The sequence below is a fragment of the Salmo salar genome, chromosome 17, assembly GCF_965601325.2.
Source record: "Salmo salar chromosome 17, fSalSal1, whole genome shotgun sequence".
NCBI lineage: Eukaryota > Metazoa > Chordata > Actinopteri > Salmoniformes > Salmonidae > Salmo > Salmo salar.
The window spans coordinates 83,112,248-83,133,471 of NC_138307.1; the positions used below are offsets into that span (position 1 = coordinate 83,112,248).

Sequence of the window (21,224 nt, forward strand, 5' to 3'; positions counted from 1 at the left end):
GTAACCTGGGCTGAGTTGGTGTGATATATAGGAGTAAATCTGGGCTGAGTTGGTGTGATATATAGGAGGTAACCTGGGCTGAGTTGGTATGATATATAGAAGTATACCTGGACTGAGTTGGTGTGATATATAGGAGGCAACCTGTGCTGAGTATGTGTGATATATAGGAGGTAACCTGGGCTGAGTTGGTGTGATATATAGGAGTAAAACTGGGCTGAGTTGGTGTGATATATAGGAGTAAACCTGGGCTGAGTTGGTGTGATATATAGGAGTTAACCTGGGCTGAGTTGGTGTGATATATAGGAGTAAACCTGGGCTGAGTTGGTGTGACATATAGGAGATAACCTGGGCTGAGTTGGTGTGATATATAGGAGTAAACCTGGGCTGAGTTGGTGTGATATATAGGAGTAAACCTGGGCTGAGTTGGTGTGATATATAGGAGTTAACCTGGGCTGAGTTGGTGTGATATATAGGAGTAAACCTGGGCTGAGTTGGTGGGATATATTGGAGAAAACCTGGGCTGAGTTGGTTTGATAAATAGGAGTTAACCTGGGCTGAGTTGGTGTGATATATAGGAGTAAACCTGGGCTGAGTTGGTGTGATATATAGGAGTAAACCTGGGCTGAGTTGGTTTGATATATAGGGTTAAACCTGGGCTGAGTTGGTGTGATATATAGGAGTAAACCTGGGCTGAGTTGGTGTGATATATAGGAGTTAACCTGGGCTGAGTTTGTGTGATATATAGGAGTAAACCAGGGCTGAGTTGGTGTGATATATAGGAGTAAACCTGGGCTGAGTTGGTGTGATATATAGGAGTAAACCTGGGCTGAGTTGGTGTGATATATAGGAGTAAACCTGGGCTGAGTTGGTGTGATATATAGGAGTAAACCTGGGCTGAGTTGGTGTGATATATAGGAGGTAACCTGGGCTGAGTTGGTGTGATATATTGGAGTAAACCTGGGCTGAGTTGGTGTGATATATAGAAGGTAACCTGGGCTGAGTTTGTGTGATATATAGGAGTAAACCTGGGCTGAGTTGGTTTGATATATAGGAGTAAACCTGCGCTGAGTTGGTGTGATATATAGGAGGTAACCTGTGCTGGGTTGGTGTGATATATAGGAGTAAACCTGGGCTGAGTTGGTGTGATATATAGGAGCAAACCTGGGCTGAGTTGGTGTGATATATAGGAGGTAACCTGGGCTGAGTTTGTGTGATATATCGGAGTAAACCTGGGCTGAGTTGGTGTGATATATAGGAGTAAACCTGGGCTGAGTTTGTGTGATATATAGGAGTAAACCTGGGCTGAGTTGGTGTGATATATAGGAGGTAACCTGGGCTGAGTTGGTGTGATATATAGGAGTAAACCTGGGCTGAGTTGGTGTGATATATAGGAGTAAACCTGTGCTGAGTTGGTGTGATATATAGCAGTAAACCTGGGCTGAGTTGGTGTGATATATAGGAGTAAACCTGGCCTGAGTTGGTGTGATATATAGGAGTAAACCTGGACTGAGTTGGTGTGATATATAGGAGGTAACCTGGGCTGAGTTGGTGTGATATATTGGAGTAAACCTGGGCTGAGTTGGTGTGATATAAATAGGAGGTAACCTGGGCTGAGTTGGTGTGATATATAAGAGTAAACCTGGGCTGAGTTTGTGTGATATATAGGAGTTAACCTGGGCTGAGTTGGTGTGATATATAGGAGTAAACCTGGGCTGAGTTGGTGTGATATATAGGAGATAACCTGGGCTGAGTTGGTGTGATATATAGGAGTAAACCTGGGCTGAGTTGGTGTGATAAATAGGACTTAACCTGGGCTGAGTTGGTGTGATATATAGGAGTAAACCTGGGCTGAGTTGGTGTGATATATAGGAGTAAACCTGGGCTGAGTTGGTGTGATATATAGGAGTAAACCTGGGCTGAGTTGGTGTGATATATAGGAGTTAACCTGGGCTGAGTTGGTGTGATATATAGGAGTAAACCTGGGCTGAGTTGGTGTGATATATAGGAGTAAACCTGGGCTGAGTTTGTGGGATATATAGGAGTAAACCTGGGCTGAGTTGGTGTGATAAATAGGAGTTAACCTGGGCTGAGTTGGTGTGATATATAGGAGTAAACCTGGGCTGAGTTGGTGTGATATATAGGAGTAAACCTGGGCTGAGTTGGTGTGATATATAGGAGTAAACCTGGGCTGAGTTGGTGTGATATATAGGAGTAAACCTGGGCTGAGATGGTGTGATATATAGGAGTTAACCTGGGCTGAGTTGGTGTGATATATAGGAGTAAACCTGGGCTGAGTTGGTGTGATATATAGGAGTAAACCTGGGCTGAGTTGGTGTGATATATAGGAGTAAACCTGGGATGAGTTGGTGTGATATATAGGAGGTAACCTGGGCTGAGTTGGTGTGATATATAGGAGGTAACCTGGGCAGAGTTGGTGTGATATATAGGAGTAAACCTGGGCTGAGTTTGTGTGATATATAGGAGTAAACCTGGGCTGAGTTGGTGTGATATATAGGAGGTAACCTGGGCTGAGTTGGTGTGATATATAGGAGTTAACCTGGGCTGAGTTGGTGTGATATATAGGAGTTAACCTGGGCTGAGTTATTGTGATATATAGGAGTAAACCTGGGCTGAGTTGGTGTGATATATAGGAGTAAACCTGGGCTGAGTTGGTGTGATATATAGGAGTAAACCTGGGCTGAGTTGGTGTGATATATAGGAGTAAACCTGGGCTGAGTTGGTGTGATATATAGCAGTAAACCTGGGCTGAGTTGGTGTGATATATAAGAGGTAACCTGGGCTGAGTTGGTGTGATATATAGGAGGTAACCTGTGCTGAGTTGGTGTGATATATAGGAGTAAACCTGGGCTGAGTTAGTGTGATAAATAGGACTTAACCTGGGCTGAGTTGTTGTGATATATAGGAGTAAACCTGGGCTGAGTTGGTGTGATATATAGGAGTAAACCTGGGCTGAGTTGGTGTGATATATAGGAGTAAACCTGGGCTGAGTTGGTGTGATATATAGGAGTTAACCTGGGCTGAGTTGGTGTGATATATAGGAGTAAACCTGGGCTGAGTTGGTGTGATATATAGGAGTAAACCTGGGCTGAGTTGGTGGGATATATTGGAGTAAACCTGGGCTGAGTTGGTTTGATAAATAGGAGTTAACCTGGGCTGAGTTGGTGTGATATATAGGAGTAAACCTGGGCTGAGTTGGTGTAATATATAGGAGTAAACCTGGGCTGAGTAGGTGTGATATATAGGACTAAACCTGGGCTGAGTTGGTGTGATATATAGGAGTAAACCTGGGCTGAGTTGGTGTGATATATAGGAGTTAACCTGGGCTGAGTTTGTGTGATATATAGGAGTAAACCAGGGCTGAGTTGGTGTGATATATAGGAGTAAACCTGGGCTGAGTTGGTGTGATATATAGGAGTAAACCTGGGCTGAGTTGGTGTGATATATAGGAGTAAACCTGGGCTGAGTTGGTGTGATATCTAGGAGTAAACCTGGGCTGAGTTGGTGTGATATAGAGGAGGTAACCTGGGCTGAGTTGGTTTGATATATAGGAGTTAACCTGGGCTGAGTTGGTGTGATATATAGGAGTAAACCTGGGCTGAGTTGGTGTGATATATAGGAGGTAACCTGGGCTGAGTTGGTGTGATATATTGGAGTAAACCTGGGCTGAGTTGGTGTGATATATAGGAGTTAACCTGGGCTGAGTTGGTGTGATATATAGGAGGTAACCTGGGCTGAGTTGGTGTGATATATAGGAGTAAACCTGGGCTGAGTTGGTGTGATATATAGGAGTATACCTGGGCTGAGTTGGTGTGATATATAGGAGTAAACCTGGGCTGAGTTGGTGTGATATATAGGAGTTAACCTGGGCTGAGTTGGTGTGATATATAGGAGTAAACCTGGGCTGAGTTGGTGTGATATAAAGGAGTAAACCTGGGCTGAGTTGGTGTGATATATAGGAGTAAACCTGGGCTGAGTTGGTGTGATATATAGGAGTAAACCTGGGCTGAGTTGGTGTGATATATAGGAGTAAACCTGGGCTGAGTTGGTGTGATATATAGGAGGTAACCTGGGCTGAGTTGGTGTGATATATAGGAGTAAACCTGGGCTGAGTTGGTGTGATACATAGGAGTAAACCTGGGCTGAGTTGGTGTGATATATAGGAGGTAACCTGGGCTGAGTTGGTGTGATATATAGAAGGTAACCTGGGCTGAGTTTGTGTGATATATAGGAGTAAACCTGGGCTGAGTTGGTGTGATATATAGGAGTATACCTGGGCTGAGTTGGTGTGATATATAGGAGGTAACCTGGGCTGAGTTTGTGTGATATATCGGAGTAAACCTGGGCTGAGTTGGTGTGATATATTGGAGTAAACCTGGGCTGAACTCGAACCTTCAGCTCCCTCCCTATTCCCTACATAGTGCACTACCCTATGGGTCCTGGTCAAATGGCTCCCTATTCCCTACATAGTGCACTACCCCTATGGGCCCTGGTCAAATGGCACCCTATTCCCTACATAGTGCACTACCCTATGGGCCCTGGTCAAATGGCACCCTATTCCCTACATAGTGCACTACCCTATGGGCCCTGTTGAAATGGCACCCTATTCCCTACATAGTGCACTACCCTATGGACCCTGGTCAAATGGCACCCTTTTCCCTCCATAGTGCACTACCCTATGGGCCCTGGTCAAATGGCACCCTATTCCCTACATAATGCACTACCCTATGGGCCCTGGTCAAAAGCAGTGAACTATATATGGAATATGATGTGATTTGGGATACAGCGAGAGTCTGAGTTTTCGTGCTGTAAGCATTACTAGAAATTGAAGGTGTCTGGCAGCAAAGTTATTTCCAAACCACAGTTCAATGTCTTACCAAGGTAAAAGTGTCTCTGTGGCTGCTACACTTCCTGAATTCCCCACAGGAAGTATGATGCTGTGTAGCACTCAGCTATTTCTACCGAAATGAAAGTATATCTCTTATCTTTATCTAATCTAATCTATTCTTTATGTTATGTCATCTTATCTTATCTTTATCTAATCTATTCTTTATGTCATGTCATCTTATCTTTATGTCATGTTATGTCATCTTATCTTCTCCTTCATCTTATGTTATCTTATCTTTATGTTGTCTTATGTTATCTTATCTTTTCTTTATGTCATGTTATGTAATCTTATCTTCACCTTTATCTTATGTTATCTTATCTTTATGTTATCTTATCTTCAGCTTTATCTTATGTTATCTTATCTTTATGTTGTCTTATCTTTATGTTATCTTATCTTCAGCTTTGTCTTATGTTATCTTATCTTTATGTTGTCTTATCTTTATGTTATCTTATCTTCAGCTTTGTCTTATGTTATCTTATCTTTATGTTGTCTTATCTTTATGTTATCTTATCTTTATGTTGTCTTATGTTATCTTATCTTTATGTAATCTTATCTTCATATTTGTCTTATCTTTATGTTATCTTATCTTTATCCTATGTTATCTTTATGTTATCTTATCTTTGTTATTTTATCTTTATCTTATAGAATAAATGAAATACAATATTTGTATCATAGAATAATAGAAAACAATGGAATGGCAATACTTTATTAATGGTATCAATCAATGTTGTTATCCAAAATGGTTTGTCAAAATGTTTATTGGGATGGATTTGATAAACTCTTTACCAAGTGATAAATGATCATTTGACAGAGAGAGATAAAAGTTATTTCTGTCCAACCACAAAGTGGATTACTTGTCATCGTACTGCTGATGTAACTGATACCCACGTAGGGCCTTTCTTCCAGTCATTCAGTCACTGATTATAGAAGGAGAACTGTTTCCTCCAGTCAGTCAGTCAGTTCTGAGAGAAGGAGAAATGTTTCCGATTGGCTCTGAGGCTGACATAGTGGCATGCGTGTTGGTGGAGAGTATTTCCGTAAAGCAGTTTGTGGTTTGCTGCTGTCTGACTGAGTCTAACAGAATGATGCTCAGATAGTGCAGGCAGGATACCAGTGGCAGGATACCAGTGGCAGGATACCAGGATACCAGTGGCAGGATAACAGTGGCAGGATACCAGTGGCAGGATACCAGTGGCAGGATACCAGGATACCAGGATACCAGTGGCAGGATATCAGTGGCAGGATACCAGGATGGACCAGGATACCAGTGGCAGGATACCAGTGGCAGGATACCAGGATACCAGGCTTCAGCTGTGCATGTAGTTTGTTTATTGTCCTGTCAGTACAGTCCTGTAGGTATGATATTGTCCTGTCAGTACAGTCCTGTAGGTATGATATTGTCCTGTCAGTACAGTCCTGTAGGTATGATATTGTCCTGTCAGTACAGTCCTGTAGGTATGATATTGTCCTGTCAGTACAGTCCTGTAGGTATGATATTGTCCTCGTACAGTCCTGTAGGTATGATATTGTCCTGTCAGTACAGTCCTGTAGGTATGATATTGTCCTGTACAGTCCTGTGGGTATGATATTGTCCTGTCAGTACAGTCCTGTAGGTATGATATTGTCCTGTCAGTACAGTCCTGTAGGTATGATATTGTCCTGTCAGTACAGTCCTGTAGGTATGATATTGTCCTGTCAGTACAGTCCTGTAGGTATGATATTGTCCTGTACAGTCCTGTAGGTATGATATTGTCCTGTCAGTACAGTCCTGTAGGTATGATATTGTCCTGTCAGTCCTGTGGGTATGATATTGTCCTGTCAGTACAGTCCTGTAGGTATGATATTGTCCTGTCAGTACAGTCCTGTAGGTATGATATTGTCCTGTCAGTACAGTCCTGTAGGTATGATATTGTCCTGTCAGTACAGTCCTGTAGGTATGATATTGTCCTGTCCAGTCCTGTAGGTATGATATTGTCCTGTCAGTACAGTCCTGTAGGTATGATATTGTCCTGTCCAGTCCTGTAGGTATGATATTGTCCTGTCAGTACAGTCCTGTAGGTATGATATTGTCCTGTCAGTACAGTCCTGTAGGTATGATATTGTCCTGTCAGTACAGTCCTGTAGGTATGATATTGTCCTGTCAGTACAGTCCTGTAGGTATGATATTGTCCTGTCAGTACAGTCCTGTAGGTATGATATTGTCCTGTCAGTACAGTCCTGTAGGTATGATATTGTCCTGTCAGTACAGTCCTGTAGGTATGATATTGTCCTGTTAGTACAGTCCTGTAGGTATGATATTGTCCTGTCAGTACAGTCCTGTAGGTATGATATTGTCCTGTCAGTACAGTCCTGTAGGTATGATATTGTCCTGTAAGTACAGTCCTGTAGGTATGATATTGTCCTGTCAGTAGAGTCCTGTAGGTATGATATTGTCCTGTCAGTACAGTCCTGTAGGTATGATATTGTCCTGTCAGTACAGACCTGTAGGTATGATATTGTCCTGTCAGTACAGTCCTGTAGGTATGATATTGTCCTGTCAGTACAGTCCTGTAGGTATGATATTGTCCTGTCAGAGTTATTGCCGCAGAACAGTAACAGAAGCATGCTAGTTGATCTCAGGCAGCCCACCTAAACAAGGGTTGTGGTCTGAGAAAAATGGGTTGTTTTGTGGTCTGAGATCGGCATGGTCGTGTCAGAGGCCGACCCCTTCCAGGAAGTCAAGCTGAGCCACACAGGCAGATGGTAGTGAGTGGGATGGAGGAGCTCAGGTCCTCAGCAGCACTCCGTTTCTAAGCCATTTCATACAGTAACTATTAACTAAGCATGTGCTGTCTCCTCAGAGGAGAGCTGCAGATTACTATGTAGGATAATGTATAGAATGGCTCCATGACATGACTTACGTATCTATTACTGTATGTGGTGGAAATGGCTTCTATATTTCATACAGCAACACAATTAAAGTCATCTACTGTTCTTCTTTAATCTGGTCTTATTTTGTGTCATCTCTTTCTCTTTCTCTCTTTCTCTCTGACTCTCTCTTTGTCCCTTTCTCTGTCTCTCTCCTCTCTCTTCCTCTGTGTCTCTCTCTCTCTCTCTCTGTCTTTCTTTCTTTCCCTCCACATCTCAAATCAGATGTGAGGTATAGAATAATACCACTAGGGAGAGTAAATACAAACAAATGAGACACTTTTTAGTTTCACATGGTTGAATACCAGTATATTAATAATGAGTCTATCAGCTTTTAGTTTCACATGGTTGAATACCAGTATATTAATAATGAGTCTATCAGCTTTTAGTTTCACATGGTTGAATACCAGTAGATTAATAATGAGTCTATCAGCTTTTAGTTTCACATGGTTGAATACCAGTAGATTAATAATGAGTCTATCAGCTTTTAGTTTCACATGGTTGAATACCAGTATATTAATAATGAGTCTATCAGCTTTTAGTTTCACATGGTTGAATACCAGTATATTAATAATGAGTCTATCAGCTTTTAGTTTCACATGGTTGAATACCAGTATATTAATAATGAGTCTATCAGCTTTTAGTTTCACATGGTTGAATACCAGTAGATTAATAATGAGTCTATCAGCTTTTAGTTTCACATGGTTTAATACCAGTAGATTAATAATGAGTCTATCAGCTTTTAGTTTCACATGGTTGAATACCAGTATATTAATAATGAGTCTATCAGCTTTTAGTTTCACATGGTTGAATACCAGTAGATTAATAATGAGTCTATCAGCTTTTAGTTTCACATGGTTGAATACCAGTAGATTCACAAGGATGAAATCTGAGCACTACTTTCTCACAGGAGACGTTCCAAATGGCACCTTACTCCCTACAGAGTGCACTTCTTTGACCACTACTTTGAGTGCACTACTTTGACCACTACTTTGAGTGGAGACTATGGCAGAATCTTTTTTAATATGGAGGCTAAAGAAACGTACACCTGTTTAAGCGAGGTGATGGCGAGCGCAGTAGAACACTTGAAAAAGAAAAGGAGTCGTAGACTCTAGGAGCTCAGAAGCAGTAATTGAATAACCTGCAGTAATATCCAACGTTTCCACAGACAAGCTGTCTGATGAAGAATATTTTTTAATACCAAACAAATGATCAAAATGGCAGGGTACTTTGACTCTGATAAACAGAATCTGAGATCAATAACAACGACTTTGTGTTGAATCCATCAATAGCCCAGAACAAGGTGTGTGGAGAGACATATTGTAGGCTACAGTATGAGGAGGAAATTATAGTCCTAAAAATGCTTTCCAGTTTCACTGACTCACCCAATGATACGTAGCTCACTAGCTGGTGATGGGAGATGCAGCTCAAAAGCATATCTCTCTGGTTTTACTTAGTAAAACAGTATTTGGAAGTTGATAAATATGTTGGTAGTCTATAACATAGAGTCTTCTCTTTTCAGCAGGAGACATTTGCTTTCCAACCTGTGTTTTCCCAAGATTGTATTTGAAATATTGAGAAAGGTCTGTTTTGTCTGCATGCTGTTTTTTCACTGAGCTTCGATCACACCGACAGTGTCTTGTGTTTTGGTACACCACAATTACATTCATTTCCAATCAAACGCTGCGTTTGCCTTGCAGCATTGCGTTGCAGAGACAGTTGCTGTGGTTCGGTGTGGTGCAGACGTTGGATTTATGGAACGTATGCGTCAAGCTGAATGCGTTGAGGGCTTGACAGAAATGGCATCAGAAGGTGAATGTTGAACTGTTGTTGCATTCATAAACAGATGAAGCTGCGTATTATTTTGTGAATTCTCACTGTCGGTGTCTTCGAAGCGTGACAGATTTGCTGCGCGTTCCCGACTGTAGAGTTCCTAGTTATTGGGCTACAATCCACAGCTATTTAATATATGTATATATTTATCCTATGTGACTAAATTATAGGTCTTCTCGTGGTGTAGTAGGCTATTCTGAATGATTTAATTTATTTCTAACAGACAGCAGTAATTCTTTAACTTTGGCAAATGTATTTCAATTTATCAGAGGTGCTGCAGTTCCTTCAGAACCCTTTGCGCGATTCTATAAGGAAATGAGTGATGAAGTACAACGCTGCAGAGATGAGAGTTGCAGGTTCATGTCTATCAGAGCAGAGAGGGAGAGAGATCATAGAAAAGGAATCTCCTTCTAGTTATGTGAGAGATACTGGCGCAATGTTCACACAGCCTCTCGTTTGTCTCAAAAATAGGTTACAATTTTGCTCAAATCATCAACCCAGTCCAACAAAAAAAATCTACTCCTAGAATATTAGTCCTGGGATGAAAATGTACTTTTCCCACACGTTTTTTTTTGGGGGGGGGGGGCAGGAGAATTAACAAAGAAGCAAATTTAATAAACTTTGATCGCTTTTGTTAGTGTTTACATTGCAAAAAGTGAATAAAAATGGTTCATGCAACAAGAGGTTCCGGAACAAGACATTACAAAACTGAGAGGCTCAAATTAAGTGCTGCGATTTGTCGCAGGTCACATGTTTGAAATGTAAGCGCTCATCGTTCCTTCCTGATTCCCTCCTGAAAAATCACGAGATTTAGAAAACTCATAATTTTAGAAATACAAATTGTATTTTATTTTGATAGTCAAAAGGCAGACAGATATTTGGTATAAAAAACATTCACTTAAACAATACATTAAATATGATGTGTAAAGACAAAACAGTGATTATAAAAAGTATCATTTTGAACACAACTATGTTCACCTGTCACAGACAATAACATCCTCATTTATATGAAAAATAATAATCAAATAATATTTTATAAAACAATAAATATGAACCTAAGTAAATATAACTAAAGAAAAACATTTATTAAGAAAATACACTTTTCCTATTGAAATACCAAAATACTGCTAAAATCCTACATTGAGTGGATATGATTCAAAGCTTTGACAATTGCATTGTTCTTGACAAAGGAGAGCTGTATCTATTGTAAGGACTAGATGAAGACTAGACCTGGACTAAAGTGGACTTTTAATGGAGATACTCCACTCACTATGCTTTCCATCCAGTCGTTTGTATGCAAAGATACTGCATCAAAACATTACTATGGTAGGGCTTTGATTGAACCCGGGCGGCAGGTAGCCTAGTGGTTAGAGCGTTGGGCCAGTAACTGAAAGGTTGCTAGATTGAATCCCCGAGCTGACAAGGTAAAAATCTGTCGTTCTGCCCCTGAACAAGGCAGTTAACCCACTGTTCCTAGGCCGTCATTGTAAATAAGAATTTGTTCTTAACCGACTTGCCTAGTTAAATAAAGGTTAAATAAAAAAAAAGTACAGGTGGAATGCAGGTAAAGGTACACTTGTGAAAGATAACAGACCTGCAGGAATGTTCTCAGCATTACAGGTCAATCAGCCAGGTGGTCAGAGAGCCAGGAGACCGTCACAGCCACCTTTAAACCAATGATGGAACCACCATAGAAAATAGAAGGACCGTTTGTTGTACTCTACAGTGTTGTACAACTGGACACTGAGCAGCATCCTGTGATGACTCACTGTTATGGTGGAGTCATGGGACAGTGCTCCAAAAACATTCACTTACAAGTTGAGCTCCTGTATAATGGAAATGTGCTGATTATTTAGGCCAATGATGTCAGTTGGAGTCCATTGGATGCAAACCTAGTCCCCAGGCTTTTGTGCCGTGGGAGGTAGAGTCTGGTGCATCAGATTACTTGGAGGCTGGAGTGGCTGGTACACAGGCCAGTGGTGAATGGGTGGAGTGGTGTGTGTGTGTGTGTGTGTGTGTGTGTGGTGTGTGTGTGTGTGTGTGTACAGTCCATTGCTCCAGGTGATCGTGTAGATTAGATAGAAGACTGTCCAGGCCAGGGGTGGATGGAAGCTGTGGTTGACATGATATCAGAGGCATTCATTCTTCAGGAGTGACTGGAAGGTCTCCTCTGTGTGTGTCAGTGACAGTCCACTTCTCCAGTTTGACAGTGTGGATGGATGGATGGATGGATGGATGGATGGATGGATGGATGGATGGATGGATGGATGACTACTGGCATTTATCCATTGACTTTTCCTTTCTCTCTCTCATGTCACTGATCCACAGGAGGACGGTCTTGAACTCTCCGATGGCCTTGTAAGTCCTGTTGGTGTCCAGCTGCCAAAAGAGGGAATGAATGGTCAACAACATATCATAAACACACTCTACTATTGGATACTACAGCCATAGGAGATGGAACTGATTGGTTACTACAGCCATAGGAGATGGAACTGATTGGATACTACAGCCATAGGAGATGGAACTGATTGGTTACTACAGCCATAGGAGATGGAACTGATTGGATACTACAGCCATAGGAGATGGAACTGATTGGATACTACAGCCATGGGGGATGGAACTGATTGGTTACTACAGCCATGGGGGATGGAACTGATTGGATACTACAGCCATAGGGGATGGAACTGATTGGTTACTACAGCCATGGGGGATGGAACTGATTGGATACTACAGCCATAGGGGATGGAACTGATTGGTTACTACAGCCATAGGGGATGGAACTGATTGGATACTACAGCCATAGGAGATGGAACTGATTGGATACTACAGCCATAGGGGATGGAACTGATTGGATACTACAGCCATAGGAGATGGAACTGATTGGATACTACAGCCATAGGGGATGGAACTGATTGGATACTACAGCCATAGGAGATGGAACTGATTGGATACTACAGCCATAGGGGATGGAACTGATTGGATACTACAGCCATGGGGGATGGAACTGATTGGATACTACAGCCATAGGGGATGGGACTGATTGGATACTACAGCCATAGGAGATGGAACTGATTGGATACTACAGCCATAGGGGATGGAACTGATTGGTTACTACAGCCATAGGAGATGGAACTGATTGGTTACTACAGCCATAGGGGATGGAACTGATTGGATACTACAGCCATAGGGGATGGAACTGATTGGATACTACAGCCATAGGGGATGGAACTGATTGGATACTACAGCCATAGGAGATGGAACTGATTGGATACTACAGCCATAGGGGATGGAACTGATTGGATACTACAGCCATAGGGGATGGAACTGATTGGATACTACAGCCATAGGGGATGGAACTGATTGGATACTACAGCCATAGGAGATGGAACTGATTGGATACTACAGCCATAGGGGATGGAACTGATTGGATACTACAGCCATAGGAGATGGAACTGATTGGATACTACAGCCATAGGGGATGGAACTGATTGGATACTACAGCCATAGGGGATGGAACTGATTGGATACTACAGCCATGGGGGATGGAACTGATTGGATACTACAGCCATAGGGGATGGAACTGATTGGATACTACAGCCATAGGGGATGGAACTGATTGGATACTACAGCCATGGGGGATGGAACTGATTGGATACTACAGCCATAGGGGATGGAACTGATTGGATACTACAGCCATAGGGGATGGAACTGATTGGATACTACAGCCATAGGGGATGGAACTGATTGGATACTACAGCCATAGGGGATGGAACTGATTGGATACTACAGCCATAGGGGATGGAACTGATTGGATACTACAGCCATAGGGGATGGAACTGATTGGATACTACAGCCATAGGGGATGGAACTGATTGGATACTACAGCCATAGGGGATGGAACTGATTGGTTACTACAGCCATAGGAGATGGAACTGATTGGTTACTACAGCCATAGGGGATGGAACTGATTGGATACTACAGCCATAGGGGATGGAACTGATTGGATACTACAGCCATAGGGGATGGAACTGATTGGATACTACAGCCATAGGGGATGGAACTGATTGTGAATGCACACAGGTGCAGATAAGAGGTCAATCTCAGGTAAATGTCAACAGTTGAGGAATCATTAAAACAGGTCAATTAGATCTAGAGATTAGTTTTGTTTTGAGCTGTGTGCCTTTGCCATAAAGCACCATGTTGAGATGTGTAAGAGGGTTGGATAAGTCATATTCACCTTCTTAAAAGTGTTCTCCATCTTCCTGATGGTTGTCTTGGTCCATTTTGGTCTAGTTGGGCACTCCACCAGCTGTACAGAGGAAGAACGGTCAGTTGTCTTTTCTGTTTGTCTGTGCATCTATAATATCTTACAATAACATGGGTGGGTGATCAGTGTGTTCTGCAGGTATACAACTACATCCATCCTGCTAGTCTACAGTAAAAGTGCCTGGAAGAACCTTTTGTGTTGCTACACAGGCCGAACCTTTCCAGTTAAACCTGGAACCTCTCTGAAAAGGGTCTTCAAGGAACCCCTGTGTAAATGTTGGAGCCAGAACCTTGTTGTGATGGGAGGGGCTCCATTTTGAGCCTTTTAATAATATATTGTAGAGGTGACAGCCAATCAGATTGGAGGTGGGGCTGATTGGAGGTGGGGCTGATTGGAGGTGGGGCTGATTGGAGGCTTTCAGACAGTTATTTTTGGTCACCCGTTAGTGTAAATGTAGTTCCTGTTCATCATGTTAAAATTAATTAAAATGTTATTTTTGAATATGTTTACTTATGAATATTACATATTATAATATTCATAATATTAACATTGCTGATTACATACAGTAATAAAGTGGTAACTATTCCAACTTTGGGATTTGCATAGGCTCTTGAGGAACTCATACACCTCTGTTAGCCTCATTGAAGCTACAACACTGTCAGTGTTTAACCTTAACATGTGATGACAATACAACAGAACAGATGAACAGAAATGTCATTTCCTCTAAGAGGTGGTCAAAAATAGAACTATCTTAAAGTTCAATACTCACACAAGATTGCACATCTTTTTCCAGCCTTGCCAGAAGATCCTCAAAGTGTTTGGGGTACAGACCTTCCAAAGATTTCTGGTTGAACACATTGCCATAGACATCCAATATCTTGTTGATTTCCCAGATGCCAAGTTGTTTCTAAAAAATAAAATGAAAATAATTCAAGTTGTGTTGCTTGCTCTTACTCTTACTTGTTTAATAAAATGCTAAATTAGTTCAGTAACAGTCTATGTTTTGATTTATAAATATGATTTATAAATATACCTTAGCACACGTTGTACAGATTTTGGGCAGAAGTCTTTCATATATTTTTCTGGGGAACGTCTGTAACAAAATACATTTCAATTAATTACTATGCACATAACAATATTTATTTCAGGCATTTGAAACAGTATGAAAACAGTTTTCTACTTACTGGTAAAGAGTTTGTGAGAGTTTCTGTTTTGTTGAGTAATTCGTTGATCAGTCTGGGAGAGACCGTCCGTTGGAGACAGTTTGGTCTGTCGCGTCGTTTCCGGCCATGAGCGCGTCCATCCAGGTGTCCAAACATCAACGCCAGCAGACCAACCGTCATCAACATCATAGTGCGCATCTTGTCGGTCTTATTGTTTAGAGTCGTAATTAACGGAGGAGAGAAGAGCAGTGTAGCAGAACTGTAGTTTGACAGTCTGCACTTGTTCTTTCATGTTATATACCCATCACTTCACCTTTCAAAAATTCCCACAGTCGAAACGTGATGCTTAAAAGTGTAACAGCATTTCGTTAGCGCAAAATTTCCATGGAGTGGCCAGCACAAGACGCATTGGTGCTGAGCTTGCTGTTATCTCTCTTTCAGATCTACGATGTCCTGCGGTTAGATTTGTTTGTTGTGGTTTTGCGTTCTAGAGAGAGTTTACCACTTCGAGATTACTGGATGGATAAAACGAGGTTGAAGGTTCATGATTGGTGTTATTCCCCCATCAAGCAGCTGTAGTTCTATTGAAGTTAAGGAAGAGATGCGTCTATGAGTATCTGATGCTCTATATCCACTATCTTCTTGATAACTGCTGTTCTGTAGGCTTCTAAACTGTGCTCCTCTCTACTAAATGTGAACCTGACCCACTGATGTGCTTTAATAGCTTACTTTCTAAACTGTTATTGCAATATCATAGTAAATATGCCCTTTCTGGGAAATAATTTAGAGAATATTCCATTTTGTTTTTATAACTTGTAATGATTCTACTACTGAGGATTGATTAATTAATTATTTTAAAAACATTGTTTATTTTGTGTCATTAATTTAAAAGACTCAATTAAGCATTTTACTGCTATCATTCATACTATACAACACCGTCATCACTCTGGCTTAATACAAACAATGACAAAAGTGCAGAAATGCAGAAAGAATCTCTTGCTGCCAGGTCTGTCTAACCTTTGTGGTGCATCATGCTGATAAAAGCGGTTTTGTGGAGGAGGATACTGTAATGGATCATCAATGGCCTTTAACCAACCCAAAGCTTTTGCCATGCAAATTCTCACTATCTGTACCTCACTATTGGTCCCCGATCCAATGGGGTTGGTTCAGTTTTGTAAGGTTGTCTGGTACTTACTGGAAGAGGTTGGTTCTGTTCATCCCTGGGTAGGATGAGTTGACAACTCTGCTCTCTCCCCCTGATCTGTGTTACCCACTGAAACCAGGTCACACTCCTACGTGGTTCACCACTGCTAGGTCGGGTCTGACCCAGATAGATGGAGTTGTAGACGTCTGCACGTCGCCTTTCGGCTCCAATCTAAGTACTGTATGAGTCAATGTGGTCAGAGAAAAAGTGGTTCTGAAGACTGACTGAAGCATTCAGCTGATTTCCAGTCAGTCAGAACAATCAACGGCGTGTTGTACGGTTTTAAATGGTTACAAACCTCCATCAGTTGGACATTGAACCATATGAAGGTGGAGACAGATTCAAATCATTTTACGTGCTACTGTGACCAACTGCCTTTTAACCCGGGTCGTCTGTGGAGCAAAATACAATGTTAGCCCACTGAGCTAAAGCCTAGGCGTTAGCTCTGGGAGCTTACCTCAGAGAGCTAACACAAGTCTTCAGGTTTCAGGTAAGATTACTTATCATGCATCATTCACTGAACTTCCTCCAAAGCCCTACAAAGACCTTTAGTCTCTCCAAATCAGCAACGCAGCAAGAAACCTTTTCGTATCTGTTAAAAAAAAGTCATCATTCAGAGAATATCGGCGGAAGTTTGTATGAGGTTGCTATTTCAAGTGTCCTCAATTGTCTTCGCCCGTCATCATAATGTGTTTCATTCTTCTTCCATCATAACTGGGTTAGGCCTCTGTCATAAGATCTGGGTTAGACCTCTGCCATAAGAACTGGGTTAGGACTCTGCCATAAGAACTGGGTTAGACCTCTGCCATAAGAACTGGGTTAGGACTCTGTCATAAGAACTGGGTTAGACCTCTGTCATAAGAACTAGGTTAGACCTCTGTCATAAGAACTGGGTTAGGCCTCTGTCATAAGAACTGGGTTAGACCTCTGTCATAAGAACTGGGTTGGTTAGACCCTCTGCCATAAGAACTGTGTTAGACCTCTGCCATAAGAACTGGGTTAGACCTCTGCCATAAGAACTGGGTTAGGACTCTGCCATAAGAACTGGGTTAGACCTCTGCCATAAGAACTGGGTTAGACCTCTGCCATAAGAACTGGGTTAGACCTCTGCCATAAGAACTGGGTTAGGACTCTGCCATAAGAACTGGGTTAGGCCTCTGCCATAAGAACTGGGTTAGGCCTCTGCCATAAGAACTGGGTTAGGCCTCTGTCATAAGAACTGGGTTAGACCTCTGTCATAAGAACTGGGTTAGGACTCTGCCATAAGAACTGGGTTAGACCTCTGTCATAAGAACTGGGTTGGTTAGACCCTCTGCCATAAGAACTGTGTTAGACCTCTGCCATAAGAACTGGGTTAGACCTCTGCCATAAGAACTGGGTTAGGACTCTGCCATAAGAACTGGGTTAGACCTCTGCCATAAGAACTGGGTTAGGCCTCTGTCATAAGAACTGGGTTAGACCTCTGTCATAAGAACTGGGTTGGTTAGACCCTCTGCCATAAGAACTGTGTTAGACCTCTGCCATAAGAACTGGGTTAGACCTCTGCCATAAGAACTGGGTTAGGACTCTGCCATAAGAACTGGGTTAGACCTCTGCCATAAGAACTGGGTTAGACCTCTGCCATAAGAACTGGGTTAGGCCTCTGTCATAAGAACTGGGTTAGGCCTCTGTCATAAGAACTGTGTTAGGCCTCTGTCATAAGAACTGGGTTAGACCTCTGTCATAAGAACTGGGTTAGGCCTCTGTCATAAGAACTGGGTTAGACCTCTGTCATAAGAACTGGGTTAGACCTCTGCTCTAAGAACTGGGTTAGACCTCTGCCATAAGAACTGGGTTAGGACTCTGCCATAAGAACTGGGTTAGGACTCTGCAATAAGAACTGGGTTAGACCTCTGTCATAAGATCTGGGTTAGACCTTTGCCATAAGAACTGGGTTAGACCTCTGCCATAAGAACTGGGTTAGACCTCTGTCATAAGAACTGGGTTAGACCTCTGCCATAAGAACTGGGTTAGACCTCTGCCATAAGAACTGGGTTAGGCCTCTGTCATAAGAACTGGGTTAGGCCTCTGTCATAAGAACTGTGTTAGGCCTCTGTCATAAGAACTGGGTTAGACCTCTGTCATAAGAACTGGGTTAGGCCTCTGTCATAAGAACTGGGTTAGACCTCTGTCATAAGAACTGGGTTAGACCTCTGCTCTAAGAACTGGGTTAGACCTCTGCCATAAGAACTGGGTTAGGACTCTGCCATAAGAACTGGGTTAGGACTCTGCAATAAGAACTGGGTTAGACCTCTGTCATAAGATCTGGGTTAGACCTTTGCCATAAGAACTGGGTTAGACCTCTGCCATAAGAACTGGGTTAGACCTCTGTCATAAGAACTGGGTTAGACCTCTGTCATAAGAACTGGGTTAGACCTCTGTCATAAGAACTGGGTTAGGCCTCTGTCATAAGAACTGGGTTAGACCTCTGCCATAAGAACTGGGTTAGGCCTCTGTCATAAGAACTGGGTTAGGCCTCTGTCATAAGAACTGGGTTAGGCCTCTGTCATAAGAACTGTGTTAGGCCTCTGTCATAAGAACTGGGTTAGACCTCTGCCATAAGAACTGGGTTAGGCATCTGTCATAAGAACTGTGTTAGGCCTCTGTCATAAGAACTGGGTTAGGCATCTGTCGTAAGAACTGGGTTAGGCCTCTGTCATAAGAACTGGGTTAGACCTCACATAGTATGGCACCACTTACAGCAGTACAGGTAATGTCTCTCTGGATACAGCTAGTCTAAACATTGTATAGTCTAATGTTACATTTGGTATATCTAGTCAGAGGTGTGGTGGGGGGTCACAGTTAGGAGCTGAGAGGTGTGGTGGTGGTGGGGGGGTCACAGTTAGGAGCTGAGAGGTGTGGTGGTGGGGGGGGTCACAGTTAGGAGCTGAGAGGTGTGGTGGTGGTGGGGGGGTCACAGTTAGGAGCTGAGAGGTGTGGTGGTGGGGGGGGACACAGTTAGGAGCTGAGAGGTGTGGTGGTGGGGGGGGGGTCACAGTTAGGAGCTGAGAGGTGTGGTGGGGGGTCACAGTTAGGAGCTGAGAGGTGTGGTGGTGGTGGGGGAGTCACAGTTAGGAGCTGAGAGGTGTGGTGGTGGTGGGGGGGTCACAGTTAGGAGCTGTGAGGTGTGGGTGTGGGGGGGGGGGGGTCACAGTTAGGAGCTGAGAGGTGTGGTGGTGGGGGGGTCACTGTCACCATGGGGTAATTATGGGTAATTCTCAGGAAGATACATCCTTTGTTTGCTCTCTGAAAGCCCTCCGTTTCCTCTGCTGATGTGGAACAGGAAATAGCTGTAAAAACTCCAGGTCATTATCTCTCTGTCTGTGTTTCATCACCTTAAACACTCCAGAGGTGGAATACAAGAACCTGGCCCAGCCACGCCCCCGGCCACACCACCAGTCATGCCACCGGCCACACCCCCGGCCAAACCTCCACCAGCTGCTTCCTCTGGCCTGCATGCGGAGCAGAGAAGAGCAGAGAGGAACCAGGAAGTAAGTGTTTACCTGTCTCAGGTGTCAGGTGTCATCATGTTGTCATTTACCTGAACTGGGGAAGCAGGTGAACTTCCTGATTGGACAATCCCACTGTTGGAGCATGCTCTCTGCATGACACAATACACACACTCATTCACCAACACACACCAACACACACACACACACACACACACACACACACACACACACACACACACACACACACACACACACACACACACATTTAGACACAAACACAAGTACACACACTTGGAGACACACACACACGTCAACGATAGTTAATGTTATTGTATATTCCAGACATTATCAGTAATGACACTCCAAGGTTTAGATAATGTGTTTTATTGAGCATAATGACAGCACTTCTGTTTCTGTCATCAACTCTCACTGAATTGACAGATATTATATATTGTTTGCTATAATAATGAAGGCCTAAAATGCCTGTGTAATTTTACTGAAAATGATTCCCATTTCAACATCACAGTCTGCAGATGTTTTCCGGACCCTGATTAAGTCTAGTACTGGACTCAATGGAGAATCTCCGGGAAACTGGCCCAATCAATTTAGGAACCATTTATTGATGAATTCACCCTTAAACCTTGCTCTGTGGTCGCTGTACACAGTGAACAATGTATTTCTATGGGAAGTAGAGTTATGTATGTGTGTTGAATGTGTGAATTTAATGTTGATTGTATGTTCAGCTTCTAGAGATCATTCTGGAAAAATAAAGTTAATCTACTTCTGTCTAACGCTACACTGTATTCTAGTCCAGGCTCATCCTATATAACTACTGCTGTCTAAGTCTATACTGTATTCTAGTCCAGGCTCATCCTATATAACTACTGCTGTCTAAGTCTATACTGTATTCTAGTCCAGGCACATCCTATATAACTACTGCTGTCTAAGTCTATACTGTATTCTAGTCCAGGATCATCCTATATAACTACTGCTGTCTAAGTCTACACTGTATTCTAGTCCAGGCTCATCCTATATAACTACTGCTGTCTAAGTCTATACTGTATTCTAGTCCAGGCTCATCCTATATAACTACTGCTGTCTAAGTCTATACTGTATTCTAGTCCAGGCTCATCCTATATAACTACTGCTGTCTAAGTCTATACTGTATTCTAGTCCAGGCTCATCCTATTTAACTACTGCTGTCTAAGTCTATACTGTATTCTAGTCCAGGCTCATCCTATATAACTACTGCTGTCTAAGTCTACACTGTATTCTAGTCCAGGATCATCCTATATAACTACTGCTGTACACATTTAAAGTTATTCTACTGCTGTCTAAGTCTGTACCGTACACTGTGTAAAGACACGATAATAAATATGAAAAGAAGAATGTGCTTTTGAAAAGTTTTTATTTTAGGAATCTTAGGTTACAAACACTGTGGCAAATTCAATAC

The 21,224-nt window shown here is 42.4% G+C and overlaps 1 long non-coding RNA gene across 1 annotated transcript; it reads right to left on the reverse strand.

Moving 5' to 3' along the window:
* Positions 1–13,880: 13,880 nt before the first annotated feature.
* On the reverse strand, positions 13,881–15,295 carry LOC145861323 (uncharacterized). The gene is made up of 4 exons (XR_014381053.1): positions 15,098–15,295; positions 14,947–15,006; positions 14,683–14,820; positions 13,881–13,955 (listed from the first exon to the last, which is right to left on the reverse strand). It is a non-coding gene; the product is annotated as an uncharacterized LOC145861323 (long non-coding RNA).
* Between the last annotated feature and the right edge of the window lie 5,929 nt (positions 15,296–21,224).